At 40.2% G+C, this 15,246-nt stretch overlaps 1 long non-coding RNA gene across 2 annotated transcripts in view; it reads right to left on the reverse strand.

Annotated features, from left to right (window-relative positions):
* LOC309848607 overlaps positions 1-12,962 on the reverse strand; it is a 44,922-nt gene extending 31,960 nt beyond the window's left edge. The window contains exons 1-3 of one of the 2 annotated variants that reach the window (XR_014303163.1): positions 12,912-12,962; positions 9,793-9,884; positions 6,548-6,678 (exon numbers count right to left, since the gene is read on the reverse strand). This is a non-coding gene — a long non-coding RNA (uncharacterized lncRNA). Of the gene's footprint in view, positions 1-6,547; positions 6,679-9,792; positions 9,885-12,911 lie in introns of those variants that run through there. The other variant, XR_014303164.1, reaches the window with a different exon arrangement.
* Between the last annotated feature and the right edge of the window lie 2,284 nt (positions 12,963-15,246).

Below are 15,246 nucleotides of genomic sequence, written 5' to 3' on the forward strand. Positions count from 1 at the left end.
TGGGATGAGCATGGGAATGAAGTGTGTCCCTTTATGTGTTTATTTGCTATGAATAGACTTGAGTTTTTTAAACGTTTTGAGGTTCCATACAAATCATCCTGTTAATATGAGCAGCAATTTCCTCCAGGTTTATGGAGGTGCAATTGACATGTGACATTATGCAAATTTAACGAAGTATGTCCCTTTAGAGCCTAAGCAGTTAGGAACGGGATGTGTCTTCTCTACCCTCTCTTGCCCTCTTTTGTTGGCTAGACTCCAATGGTTTCAAGGGCATTTTTATTTAAAATCATGAGAAAAGGAGTAGACTGCTGATCATTAATCTTAATGCAAATGAATTGAAGACTGAACTAGTATGAAAGATGATAAAAATTCTCAGCATTAAAATGTTTGTGCCCTTGTAGAATTAAAAGAAATAATCAAATCTGCTTAATGGTGAAGACCATTAAATGATACATTAAGCCACATCCCCCCTACCTGAGTGCCTAGCATTAAAACTTTATGTTCCAGGTGTGGGCTTCTGTTGTTCATGAGCAAACCATTTGGTTTGGTCACTTCTTTAGGTCTTGGTGTCATCATCACAGAAATGTCATAGTTTCCTTCCAGCCCTGCAGCTCTGACTCCATCATCTGGTTGCCTTATTGGAACTCTTGGAACCATAAGCTTCTCACTTACCAGGAGATACTCTAGTCAAGACTGTCCTGGAGCCAAAGAGCAAAATGGACAGGCTTCTGTTGCTTGTAGGCTTTTCTGCCCGAGCACTGCTTAAAAAACATTGTCACATGGGACACCTGGGTGGCTCAGTTGGTTAAGCAGCTGCCTTTGGCTCAGGTCATGATCCCAGCGTCCTGGGATGGAGTCCCACATCTGGCTCCTTGCTCAGCAGGGAGCCTGCTTCTCCCTCTGCCTCTAGCCTGCCACTCTGTCTGCCTGTGCTTGCGCTCTCTCTCTAACAAATAAATAAAATCTTTAAAAAAACAAACAAACAAAAAAAAAAAACGTCGTCACATTTTGCTGTCAATAAAGCCCCCTCTGTTCAGCCTAGGTTGTTCTGCTGTCTTTCTCCTTCCTTTAAAATGTGTGCAAATTTGAAATTTAAACTCCAGTGGACCATGGGATCTATAACTGTATCCAGGAGGCTCAGAGAATATTTGAACTTTTGAGTTAAGAATTCATCAGTTAGCCACAACAAGAGAAAAAAAATGCTTCAATTGGTTTAAGATAACAATAATCCTATTGTTTTGATTTGGAAACTTTAGGTTTGAGGAAACCTTCCAGAGCCTATTAGAATTTGAAGATGAGTCCATTCCTTGCCACAGGCTAATGTGCACCGTAAATGCCAGACTGGGGGAATATTTGTTAAGCTTTATGAGGCAGCAAATTACAGGTCCCCTGGAGCCAGGAGAACTTTTCTCTTTTATATTGTCCATGTGACTGCCTATTCTAGAAGCATCCCTGGAGGTCATGAATGTTGTATGCTTGAGAAATATTCTTTCTTCTTCACTGAGTCAGTTGTTGGTAATTGGGTTATTACTAAAAGATAGGCAGACAGTCGGAGTATCATTAGCTTGATGCTGATACTCTTCCCCATTCTTTGGATAAGTGCCCATCTATTTTTATCTATCTTGTCATTACAGGCCAGCCCTGAACTTGTTTGGCTAGCGCTAGAATGAGTTGAGGAGTGGTACGTGGGATTGGTTTGGGGAACAACAGATTGAAAAGAAAAAGGTGTCCTGAAGAAGAACATGGGAATGAAAGAGATGAGGGGAAGGGAAATTGAAGGGTAGGAGTGGGGAGAGAAGATTAGTCCAGAGGCTACTATATATATGTATATATATATATATATATATATATATATATATATATATAATAAACACTATTATATATATAATAATAATATAATATATATAATAATAATATAATATATATATTATACTATTATTTATACTATTATATAATACTATTATTTATATAGAAATAACGAGGGGGGGTGCTCTAAGGAGTTCCAGGGTTGTCTGAATGAAAAATATGGCAAAGTACATTGGGATCACCCATCCATTCATTAACACACATAATAAACCTTTATTGAGTTGCCTACTACATGCCAAACTTTAAATCAGTAACCACATCTTGTAAAAGGACAGCATTATTTTTTACATCAGTATTTGCAAATATTTCACAGGAATTTCCAAGACGACTGACACTAATATGTATATTTTGCAGAGGAGGAAAAGTGAACCAGTAAGAGGTTAAATGACTTGCCTAAGGTCACAAAACAAACTACTGGCTGCATAGTGATGAAGAGCCAGAGACTTTAAATTTCAAATGTATGGCCTCTGGCTGGATAATAACTAAGGTTTAATTCATCTAATAGAATTTTTAAAAATAACTTTCTTTTAAGACCAGATTTATAAGCAAGTATAAAGCCCTTTTCAGGGACCATTCCCTTGTGGTGTGAAGTCAAAAACATTTAATGCTAATTACTCATTTGATCATTTTTTAAAAACTTATTATCGGCTGATGTCCTTGGCGTAGAAAAGGCAATTTGCTTTTTTTAGTATGTTCTTCCAAATCAGTGCAAGGGCAGTGACACTGTAAGCATCCTGGCTTTCTTCATAAACATAAGCCTTTTGTGTCTGTCATTTTGTCCCCTAGACTAAAAGTGCCTATAAAATTGGACCCAAGAACACCACCAGAGAACAAAGCTTCAGGAATCCAAACTAAGATGAGCATGAAGAGAATCATAAATCAAGGAGTGACAGCTTTAAGAGAAACCAAATAATTTGAACTCTAAAAGTATATAAATGCTCTAGTAAGATTATGTTGCATGTAGAGATAAACCAAAGGACATATAAAAATTGAGAAAAGATTGGGCAAAATGGCCAAGTGTTGCACATTACCTAAGATCCCCATCAACTCCAGCCCATGTTGGTCACTGGATGGAGAATTAGAATCCTCTTGGCCTTGATGAATATCATCTTGCATGTTTTAGGTTTCAAGGATAATAGCCATTTAGTCTTGTTCAATGAACAGTGATGCAAGCTGATCTCTCTTGGTTGCTGTTCCGTGTGGCAATAACACTTCCCTTGATTTATACACCCTCTGAGAGGGACACAGCCTGACATCCTGTTTGTTGTCGTAGCTATAAATTGTAAATTAGGTGACAGCCATACTCTTCTATTTAAAGGACATCCTCCCTTTTTTTTTTTTTTACAACTTTTTCTCTGCCTATTATTCTGGTTTAACAATCTTTGAAGCAATAATCTGAGGCATGAGGATTTCCCTCAGTAAATGCATCAAGCCTCAGTATTGACCAACAGCTGCTGTGTGAAAACCTTGAAGCCACATGTCAAATGCTACGTTGTCTCCCTGACCAGAATGTATCCATCAGCAGAAACCGCTAGAAATTTCTTCATGTGAGATACAAGTTTGAAAATTACTCTAGCAAGAACTTTGAGTCGCCTACTTTTTATTTTGGAAATACAGAATTTATATTCCATACTTATGAAACCACGAATGATTTGTAAGGAGTCCATAAGCCCTGGGAATTGTAAGCACAACTTCTTGTCTGCATTTTTCTGAGACAAAGGTCCATAGCTTTTAATCATTTTTTTAAAAGAAGTCTGGGACCCCACTGTACTATAGTTTGCCTGCCTAATTGTGCCTTTTGGATCTTCTTGAGACAAGTCTGGTACCCCATATATTATTTGTCAAGAGAACTGAAGTGTGAGTGGTAGCCCAAACTCTGTTTGTTTGTGTCAGACCAATTTTAAGTAAATGGAACCAATTTAAGAGGTTTTTCATGCTGATGGGAAGAATTATAAATAATACAAATAAAGATGATTAACATGCTGATATTGTGTTTAGAATCCAACCAAAAATTCACATTCTATAAAACATACAATCATAAGCTCCTAGCGTTTCTCATTGTGTTCAACACAACTCCATCTTGTCTTGAACACATCTTTGAGAGTCTGTCTTGTCAGATAGTTGAAGGAGTAGGTCTTGTGTCTTTATGAATAATTCACACTACTGATAATGTTTTCATGGTTAATTGAAAATTACTCAATTCTTTCCTTTATGCAATGAATATCTCAGTCATGTCTACTGTGATGGGAATCAATAGGTTCTGCTGTGGGAAAAGAGTCCTGGCCTGCATCAGAAAAGACTGGAAGGAACACTTCATGAGATGGCCTTTTTGCCCATCAAGGTCCTGTGAAAAGGTACACATCTGTCCATGACCACTTCTCTGTGGCGATCTATGAAATGTCTGCCTTTCCACATAAGCCAATCTTCTGCCGAGTTCAAGAAAGTAGTGGATGAGGAAGATACTCTTCTTACAGCCTGAGACAAAATAATTTAGACTTTTTAAAGTGATGACTTATTTTTATATTTCTCCTTGAACAATTCAGGGCTCTTTAAGTAATAACGCATTCCTGTATTTCCCTTCTTGATTTCCTTTTAATTAGATTTCCAGCAGCTCTCTTCCTGGGGTATAGTCCCAATCCTCATTTTTGTCATCTTGCAGTAAATGTGTGATGTGGGCAGAGACTATGCAAAAGGGCTCAAACTCGGAAAAGGGGGGGGGGGTGGGAATCTGGTGCTTTGTAACGGGTGTCTACTGAGCCACAGCAGTCTGTGTACAGACAGCTGAGGAAGGCATATGGGCTTTGGGACTTTGTTTAGGCCTTTCTAATGTGTTTTCTCAGTATAGATTCCTAAAAACACAAACCTTGATTGTATTGAATCTAATAGAAGGGGGACTGTCCCACACTCTGTCCAGAATAGTTCCAGGTTTTAGTGCCAGGTGAAAGGTAGCTGCAGACAAGCAGCTCTGAATGGGAGGGGAGCCAGAGGAGTGAGGAGATGGTAGGGCTGGAGGGAAAGGACGTGGGAAGCCAGGATAGACTTGGGCAGGCACAGGAGGACTGCTGCCTCTTCTCTCTTCCAAAGGAGGAATTCTCTAAATGTCACGTGCCCTTACTTCTTCCTCAATCAATTAAAAATAGGGCACATCATACAGTCAATGGTATTTAATAGGGTTGAATGATGATAGACGGTAGCTACACTCATGGCAAGAATAGCATAACACATAGACTTGTCGATTCACCATGTTGTACACCTGAAATTAAATTGTGTCAAGTATACTCACAACTATACAAAACAAAACAAAGACTAGTGCCCATGATATATGAGTAGAAGCTTCCCTCCTGCCCAGACCAGATTTCCCAATGGTGTTTAGCAGCATTTCCCTACATTTCAGTGCTCCATTTCCACTACCTCCTCCTCCCTGGCACAATTCGGGGTGGGGGGAGGGAAGGTGGGGTGGTCCCTTTCTCTATTTTGTCCTTATCCAATCTTCTTTCATTCATTAATACCTTCTAATTTATCTATCCCTTATACCTATCCATGTTTCTCTTTCTGTATTTCTATTTATATAGATCTGTTAAAAAATCAAGATTTTATTAAAAAGCAGAGCATAAGGAATAGAGCCAATGATATCATAATAGGGATGTACCATGTACCAGGACAGATGGCAGCTACACTTGGAATGAACCCAGCATAATGGATAAATTTGTCAAATCACTAGGTGGTATACCTAGAACACTGCATGTCGACTATACTCAAATAAAAAAATCAAGATTACATTTTATGCAATTTATAGAAAATTATGTAATTTGAGCAATCAAATAGTTTCCAAGGCTTATTGGGAAAAAACAAAAACAAAAAACCTGAGCCCCCTCCCCTTTTCCTTTTCCCATTTCTGAGAGTTGACTATTTTTGACTTTAAAAGTATTTATCTCTACATCTCCAAACTTTTATCAGTTTGGGGCATATTTTGACCTCCTGTTTTAGGTGAGGATTTACTCCCTTTCAGCCAGACTGGCTCCCATTCCCACGCAAGTCTTACACAATCAGTGATTACATAGTTATTGCTATCGTAAATGCTGCTTAGATGTAAATCATGTGAAAAACAGAACTTTTTGCGTGCAACTTTATATTCTCTTTGGAATCAATAATGGCCTTGGTTTTGCTTCTTAGGTTCTTGATGTTTTCATTGCCATTCATCCCCCAATCCAGTTTTTCCACAGTGTGTTCTACAACTCCTAATTTTGGGGTGTTGGTCATCCTAGACCAATCCCCTCATTGTCTTCTCTTTTCACTCCTCCTTTTTGGAGATTTTTCATCTTTGCTATCCAGTATCTCTGTTGAGTTTTTCCTTTCTCCCGGCACCTTTTTAATCCCTAGGAGTTCTTTTATCACCCCACTCCCCGAATGTTCTTTGTAAAAAACAATATACTTTTATTGTGTTTTATGGAACTAAAATCGTCTGCGATCTCTATAAGAATACCAATGGCTTTCTTTTTCAACACCCTGCAGTGGTTCTGTTTTCCCCACGTTGCTTTCTCCTCTTTGCTGGTGTTAGTATTTGTTATGCATGTTGGAGACTTTCTTCAAATATCTAGGGAACTTCAGCTGTCTGTTTATATTTTTTAAAATGACCTAAAAAGGATAAAAGGTAGCCCTGTGCGTGGTTGGTACCTCCTACCTTTGGGGCACCCAAGAGTGTAATCTGGGATCTTCTGAAGTCGATTTCTTTGGATGTTTCCTCTTGAGATGGTCCGGTTCTAAGCCAAGAAACTTCTTTTCTCTGTAGGGTGTGTGCCTGGCTACTGGTGCCTAGAAACGGAGTGATAATACATGATTTACAGTCCCAATGTTCAGTAGCCAAATAGGAGTGGGGTGGGGGGCTCTGTGGTGCAGATCATGTTCTTCCTAAATTCTCCCACTGACAGTTTAATATTCACCTTTTTTTAATGGTCAGACGTAATTTTAATTAAATCCATATACATAAGTTGTTTGCAGAGAACTATACATAATAGTTTACACAATACAACAGTGTATTGGTTTTTTGGTGTACAACATAGTGATTTGATACCTGCAAAATGATCACCACAGTAAGTCTAGGTAACATCTGTCACCACACATAATTACAGAATTCTTTTTTCTTGTGATGAGAACTTTAAAGATCTCCTCTCTTAGCAACTTCTAAAGATGTAATATAGTACTGTTAACTGTCTGTCACAATGCTGTACCTTACCACCCTATGACTTATTCATTGTATAACTGACAGTTATTATCAAAAAGACATGAAATAATAATTGTTGGTGAGACTGGGGAGAAAAGGGAATCCTTGTGTACCTGGTGGGAACGTAAATGGGTGCAGCCACTCTGGAAAACAGAATGAATTGAGTTTCCTCAAATAATTAAAAATAGAACTACCATATGATCCAGCATTTCACTTCTGGGTATCTATGCACAGAAGACAAACATACTAACTCAAAATAATACATGCCCCTCCATGTTCACAGCATATTATTTACAATAGCCAAGACATGGAAACAATTTAAGTGTCCATTCACAGATGCAAAGATAAAAAATGTGAGCTATACGCACATGCGTGCACGTGCGCGCGCACACACACACACACACGCACACACACACACAGGAATATTACTCAGCCATCAAAAAGAATTAAGTCTTGCAATTTCTAGCAACATGGATGGAACCTGAGGGCATCACGCTAACAAAATAAGCCAGAGAAAGACCAAAACCATATGATCTCACTTATAGGTGGAATCTTTAAAAAAAAAAAATTAAAAGTCAACCTCATAGATACTGAAAACAGACTGGTGGTTGCCAGAGGCTGAGGGGCGGGTGGGTGAAATACGTATCCGTTTTAATTTCTGCTGTTTCACTTCTCAGTCATCCTTTCGCTTTCAAGCTTTCATAATTTTATTTCCATTTCTTTCTCCCTATTCTTTGTCCTTGTGGGCAAATGCCTTAAACTTCCTTCCTCCACTTTCATTCAGGTGAGGTTTCAAGAGAGTGAGCCTTCTACATCTAACCGTAAGTTCTCCTGTTATCTCTAAAAGTTTTCTCAGGAACAAGAGCAGGCTTGTCATGTACAGTTGTGTGGGGTGCACAGTGCACAGCTTTAAGGGAAACCATCCCTGTCATAAATGTTATCCCTTTCTATATTTGTTTTGACAAATTTCTGGCAAATGAGAGTAAATTGTCTTGTTCTGAAAAAATAAGTGTAATACAGCAATGGTTTAATAGATAGAGGTAAAGTTTCTTCATGAAGGGTTGACGTTTTCCAAATTCATGCAAAGGAGTCGTGTGTACTAACGCCAATTCTGAATAAGGAATTTGAACTGAGACTTCTGGTTTCAAACATATTTCTGAGTCTCCTAGTTTAAGTTGGACAGACTGATTTCCAAAAATGGACTGAGCGGTCTCACAATGCCAGGCAAATGGGGAGTTTCAACAGGTGGCCGCTGAGTAGGCTGATCGAGATTTTTTAAAATGTCTACTCTGAGGAGAATAACCAAACTTTTCCTGGCAACGCAGTGAAATAAGACCTTACTAATTGGTAATAGTTGCAGACAAAATTGTATTTAAAAATAAAATCCATGGCAGATTTCTGGTTCAAAGTCATTTGGCCTACAGATCCTGACATGATCTCTCCTTACTTCCTACTCAAATAACCATAAAGACAGCAAAAAAAAAAAAAAAAAAAAAAAAAAAGAACATTTATACAAAATGAAAACTGACAGCCCACATACTGCCAGAATCCTGAAAGGAATTCCACCAATGATGAGATACATGAGGGACAAATAGAAACCAAAACTGTTGACCTAGGTGTGCTTTTCCAGCCGACTTGGAACTGAGCTGTTGCCGCTGAGGTAGGAAAATTTATCTCAGTGCTCTACCGTGGCTCGCGGATCTAAAGTCTGTATGAAGCTGAAAACAGAGTGGCTGCCATGCAGTGGTCTGGATACTTCTTTGTTCACAGAGCTGATCCCTTCACATACCCCTAACCCCATCAGCAATTTTTCTTCCTCATGCTTTTGGAGACTTTAACTTCTCGGAGGACATGTAGCAGAAAGTGTGTATGGAAGACGAGCAGCAGAGAAGGAAAAGGACGACCTGGCTGTGGCATGCTGCACTCCGGGAGCTTAGTCGCAGCAGGGACTTAGAAGTGAGAGCTGGTACAAGCTGGGATTAGCTTCTCAGGACATAGAACCAGGCATTGGGTATAAAAGAAAGTCTAAGTTCAGGGCAATTGCATTAGGGGGATATGGGGCCGTCCCTGGGAATTAGACTAGAAACCATGTACTTCAATTGGCCATCCAGTCGTAAATCATTTCCAGTTCCAAATTAACCACACACAAGGCGAAGGGCAAGTCACGGGCCGTGTCAGCTGGAAAACAACTACTCCATCAATCTCATTTTCTTCTCAGATAAGTAGACAGGAAAAACCACAATAGCACAAGGAATATATGAGAAAAAAGTACTATAGAAGAATAAAAGGGAGGCATGGAGAAAGTCTCACAAAACATCTCAGAATGATTTACTGGACATTTGGTAAAGGTGGTATCAAGGTTTCAAGTTTTATGCACACAGTTACAATAACGTAGCAGGAAAGAAAAACAAAATTTAACAAAATGGGGAAGACACAGTTGTTGCCACCCCGAGATGCACATCTCTTTGGATCAGAAATCAGAGAGCAGGCAGGAGCTGCTTAAACCCCATACTAGAACAGATCAAAGTGACTGGGGGTTGATTCCTTTAAGATATTGGAAACACAGAGTGCCCATATGTGTCAACTGTCGAGAACCAGCCCCCTGTTTGAAAACTGGCTTGTGGGGAGGGGCACCCCAACTCTCAAAGGACGTGGGAAAAGTTACAACTGCTGCCGAGAGTGTTGGCTTGCAGCAGGCTACTTACAAGGGCTGTAAAGAGGGATCCAGACAACTGCATAACCAGGCATGGGGCCAGCTGCCGCTGGCTCTGAGACTGGATCTCCGATGTTCCTCAGTCTGATTATGGAAAGAAACAAAGCATCAGTCCAAAACCTGGTTCTGGCTATACTGCTAGTTATGGAGGGGGGAGTGTGTGTGTGTGTGTGTGTGTGTGTGTGTGTGTGAGAGAGAGAGAGAGAGAGAGAGAGAGATCAGATAAAATAAATATTAAGAAATATGAACAATAAAAGTGTCAAGAGAATGAGCTCCTGAAGAATGCAAGTAACAGAGCAACGTGACAATGATTTATGATAAAGTTCTTATAAACTGTCTGAGAAAGTATGTCATGAGAGGTCTGGATCCACACCCTTCAAAACCTGGCTTCTTAGCTGTACGACCTTGCTGAGCCTTGGTTTCCTTTGTGTATAGGGAGGATTAAAATAATACCTGTCTCACTGACTTAATGCAAAAATTAAAATCATTCCAACAGTGCTTAGCACATGTCAAACTAAAATGCAATGGTAACATTCAAATCTTCATTGGAAATGGTAAGAAATAAGATCTGGGGACAGAAAAGCTAATTGGTAACCCAGAGGATAAGCTTGAGAAGTGCTTGTAATGTTTCTAGGAAAATGAGAAGAGACAAAAAAGAACTGCAGAAAATAAAACAAATACAGAGGACATGGAAAAACGTCCTGATTCGGATGTTTACTATAAGCATTCTGACATTTAAGTAAGTACGTAGGTGACTTGAATCGTTATCGATAACCTTCAATTAATAATGTATCAGTCTGGGGGTTCCTGGGTGGCTCAGTGGGTTAAGCATCTGCCTTCCACTCAGGTCATGACCCAGGGTCCTGGGATCAAGTTCCGCATCGGGCTCCCTGCTCTGTGGGGAGCCCACTTCCTCTTCCTCCGCCTGTCTCTCTCCCTGCTTGTGCTCGCTCGCTCTCTCTCTCTCTGTCAAATAAATAAATAAAATCTTAAAAAACAAAAACAAAAAACAAAAACAATGTCTCAGTCTGTACGGAAAGATAATTTCCTTTCTTTTCAAGGACCTGTGACCACAACTCTTGATCATGTACTGACAGATTGGGCTCTGAAAAGCCATAGGGTTTCAAAACAGCCTTGGGATTGCCTTGGTCAAAAATAAAAGACCCTGGGGTGCCTGGGTGGCTCAGTGGGTTAAAGCCTCTGCCTTCAGCTCAGGTCATGGTCCCGGGGTCCTGGGATCGAGCCCCACATTGGGCTCTCTGCTCTGCGGGGAGCCTGTTTCCTCCTCTCTCTCTCTCTGCCTGCCTCTCTGCCTACTTGTGGTCTCTGTCACATAAATAAATAAAATCTTTAAAAAACAAAAAACAAAAAACTAAGAGACCCTAATTATGAGTTTGTTTGTAGGCCTCTCGATTCTCCCTTCAACAAAATATGCTTTGCTTTTCATCTTTTTATATATTGTGGTTTCAATTAAGGTTTATTTTTTTTTAAGTGTGGCATTGATTCAGTAATAACAATAGGGTGAAAATTAGTGCCCTAAAGGTTAATAATTCCTGAGAGTTGAAATAGGGTGGGCAGACCTAATTCTCAAACTATGAAGCGATACCAGAAATTAGTAATAAAAGTTAAAAACAAAACAAAACCCTCTAGCCATTTGGACCTTAAAATTACTCTTCTAACTCATTGTTGATTCACAGAGGTAGTCAAACTGCACTGCAGGCCTGCTTGAAAATTTAAACATTACAGGGCAATCATAATCTCAGTTATTTCCATTAGAGAATTTGTTTAAAAAACCAGCATTCCATTCTCTCATTAGAATTCTTTTAAAAATTGACTTAAAGAAAAATTTTAGGGATAAACAAGTGAAAGTAAGAAATGAGAAGTATTACCATTGATAAATCTTTTTTTTAAAAGAATTTATTTATTTATTTGACAGAGATTACAAGTAGGCAGAGAGGCAGGCAGATAGAGAGAGGGAGAAACAGGCTCCCCACTGAGCAGAGAGCCTGATTCGGGGCTCCATCCCAGGACCCTAGGATCATGAGCTGAGCCGAAGGCAGAGGCTTAACCCACTGAGCCACCCAGGCGCCCCCCACCTTTTTTTTTTTTTTTAAGATTTTATTTATTTATTTGACAGACAGAGATCACAAGTAGGCACAATAGCAGGCGGCGCGGGGGGGGGCGGGGTGGAACGGGCTCCCCACTGAGCAGAGAGCCTGATGCAGGGCTCAATTCCAGGATCCTGGGATGATGACCTGAGCCAAAGACAGAGGCTTTAACCCACTGAGCCACCCAGGCGCCCCCCTGCCCCCGCCGCCTATTGATAAATCTAAGAGTTCAAATCTTTGTGAATAAAAAACAAATAACAACCAATGGGTTGGACAAACTTCCGGCAATTTGTTTTAAAAGGGGAAAAAAACTGCACAAATTTAGAAAATTTGTGTAGTGATGAGTGGCAATAAGGTCATAATGGTTATTGATCTATAGTCATGAGGAATCATTTAAAATCACAGACCCAAAGAAGATCCCAGTTTTATAAGGAAATATATGTACACTAGGCAGGGAATATATATGATTCCATATATCAGAAAAGGATTTGATATAGGAACAAACATTCTTCAAAAATATACCAACTCTTTGACCCAGGAATTTGTTTCTAGTAATTGACAAAATTATTGTAGAGGTGAACCAAAACCTATTTAAAAGGAAGTTGGTTGTTGTATTATCTATAAGAGCAAAATATTGAAATTTTGTAAATGTTCAACAGTAAGAGACTATGAAATAAAATATGGTATATTTATCCAGTGAAATAAAATATGGCATATTTATCCAATGCAATATCATATAACCACTAAAAAGTTGTAGAATATTTGACATATTTATTTCACTGCAGAAAGTAGAACAGGCAGGCTCCGGAACATCATTCCAGGCTCTTTGGGGTGGATTAAATGACTTAATTCATCTGTCAAGTCCCTGCTGGAGAAGACATTTGGTATGTGTTAGTTTTCCCTCCCACACAGGGTTATTTTGAGAGCTAGTTGTATACAAAGTGGCTAGCCCGTGCCTAGCCCATGGTCCTCGCCCATCTTACTTTAGGTCCTGGCCCCCTACCTCTTGTCTGTGTTCTGGAGAGCCAAGGTTTCCCCCTCGCACACACTGGCATTTTTGTACCAGGATGCAGTGAGTTGAAATGTGGTTTCTGATGTGGTAAGGAAATGACATGATAGCCTGTGTGTTAACCTCTTACCTGCTGCTCTCTTTTTTCTTTTCTTTTTTTTTCAGATTTTATTTATTTATTTGAGAGAGAGAGAGAGTGTGTGTGTGTGTGTGTGCACGAGCATAGAGTGGGGGCAGAGGGAGAGGGCGAAGAGACTTCCCACTGAGCAGGGACCCCCCCCCACACACACATGGGGGCTTGATCTCAGGATCCTTGAATCATGACCTGAGCCAAAGGCCAACATTTAACCCACCGAGCCACCCAGGCACCCCTTTGCCTACTGCTCTCTAAATAGAAGTTTAGCGTAGACCATCTTGCTGATATTCAGCAAAGGTCAGCTGTATGAAAACCAGAGATCATTCTAGGCTCTGGCAAATATTTCATAGTTAGTCTGGCCATGAGCCAAGCCCTCCCCAGCACAGCTCTGTGCGTAGTTCTCCTCTAGATCTACGGCATGTTTTCAGAAAGAAGGAAGCCGGGACGTCTTGCTGAGCTGTCGGTGTCCCTTCCAAGACAAAACTTCCTTTATGATTGTAGTCATTAAACTGGGTGTAGTTTACAAGAGCTTTCATAAAACTCTCCAGGTCTAAAGTCTGCCACCAATGGAATTGGTTTTAACTTTTATAACATGTTATGTGGGGTTGTGATTGGACTTAGTCTTGCTGGAAGGACTAGTGTTACTGGGATATTCAAAGTATGAGCTTGATCCCGACACCTTCCTTTGCCTTGGCATGGTCAAGGTAATGGATTCCCATTATGTATGTTCAGTAGAGGTTCCAATGGGAAGCTCTGGCAAGTCTTTGCAGGGTACCTGAGCATTAATGACTGTTATTTATCCCTGCATCAGCCCTGCATAAAATACCATCTTTGCAAAGTGTGATGCAATAACCTGCCTAGGTTTCTATCCCACAACAATGGTGAGTTTTAAAGCTATCCTTGCAAGAACCTGTGGGAACAAGCCCTTCAGATGCATGATTCATTACATGGCCTACTGACTAGGATTGCTTTTGCTTCCCATCCTTCAGCATTTCTGACAATCCCAAGCACTATTCTGGATCTATTTCAAGCTTTCAATCATCCTCCTATTTTGTGTCTATAGGGTATATCTTTATTCCTAATTCAGCCACTGTCATCACATCCCGACCTTGGACAGGATACCGTTGCTGCCAGTGGAGGGCCTTTGGAGTCATTTGTTTTCTTGGTAGCACCCAGAGAAGCTTATTTCCTTTCTTAGAATTGGGAAATCATGTGGCATCGACCCACCAAATGAGAAGAGTCCCAGGAATCTGATTTATGAATGTACAATCAGGTCAGGCTCCAGGGCCTGGGGGCAAATGTGAGCTCTTCATAGAATGAGGACTTCTGTGGTGTAAGAAGCAGAGTTCTAAAGATGCTCGAAAGGTTTCCTGGTCACCTAAATGATCTTACAAAACAACGCTTGAATGATTTAAGTGTAAATAGATTGGACACATCTGGGTTGAATTTCCCTTCAAATACACATGACTTGTTAAAATCCAGGGGAAAGAGCTTAGGGCAAAACGTGTTTTTGGTTTCTCAAAACCCAAACATTGGAAAATAACAATTGGAACATTTGTCTGGCCCCCAAATACCGCTGGGTCAGCTTATCCCTCACTGTCAATTTACAACCTGTTCCAGGAAAGCAGAACATGGCTCATCTATTCTTGTCTTCTGTGATAAAAGGCTCTGGAAATAAGAGGACCTCTTGGGGGGAAAAAAAATCTTTGAGAAAAACTTATCAAGCTTCCCAATTGGTTTTTCAGCTAACAGAGGATCCTGCGCTCTGTCCAAGGCAGCTCTGGTATCTCTCCTCTAACGTTCAGGACCCACTTCTGGTTCCCACCCCTGGGTCTTTGCAGTTGCTTACTTGGTATTATTGGGGAGTATTTGCAGCTCCTTGTGGAAAAACTCTCAACAGTAATCACAAATTGGGTAAAAATATGCACAGCTTTTCAAAGACTCAACAAGTTCTGAAAATAAAAGCACTTTGAAATGCAATATAAAAACGTTTGCATCTCTTTTAAGTCCAGGAGCCCGGCTCACCCAATGTCCCTGCACCTCCTCCTGAGCTCTCTCCTTCCAAGAGGTCAAGTGCAGTGGGTCACCCTGTCTTCTTAAGGTGATGTGTTTAAGAGGGTCCGGTGATTGTGTAGCAGTGAGGACAGTGGGTGTTTATGACTTGCCTGCCAAGCAGAGAGATAATTCTCTTCT

The sequence above is a fragment of the Mustela nivalis genome (assembly GCF_964662115.1).
Source record: "Mustela nivalis genome assembly, chromosome: 15".
NCBI lineage: Eukaryota > Metazoa > Chordata > Mammalia > Carnivora > Mustelidae > Mustela > Mustela nivalis.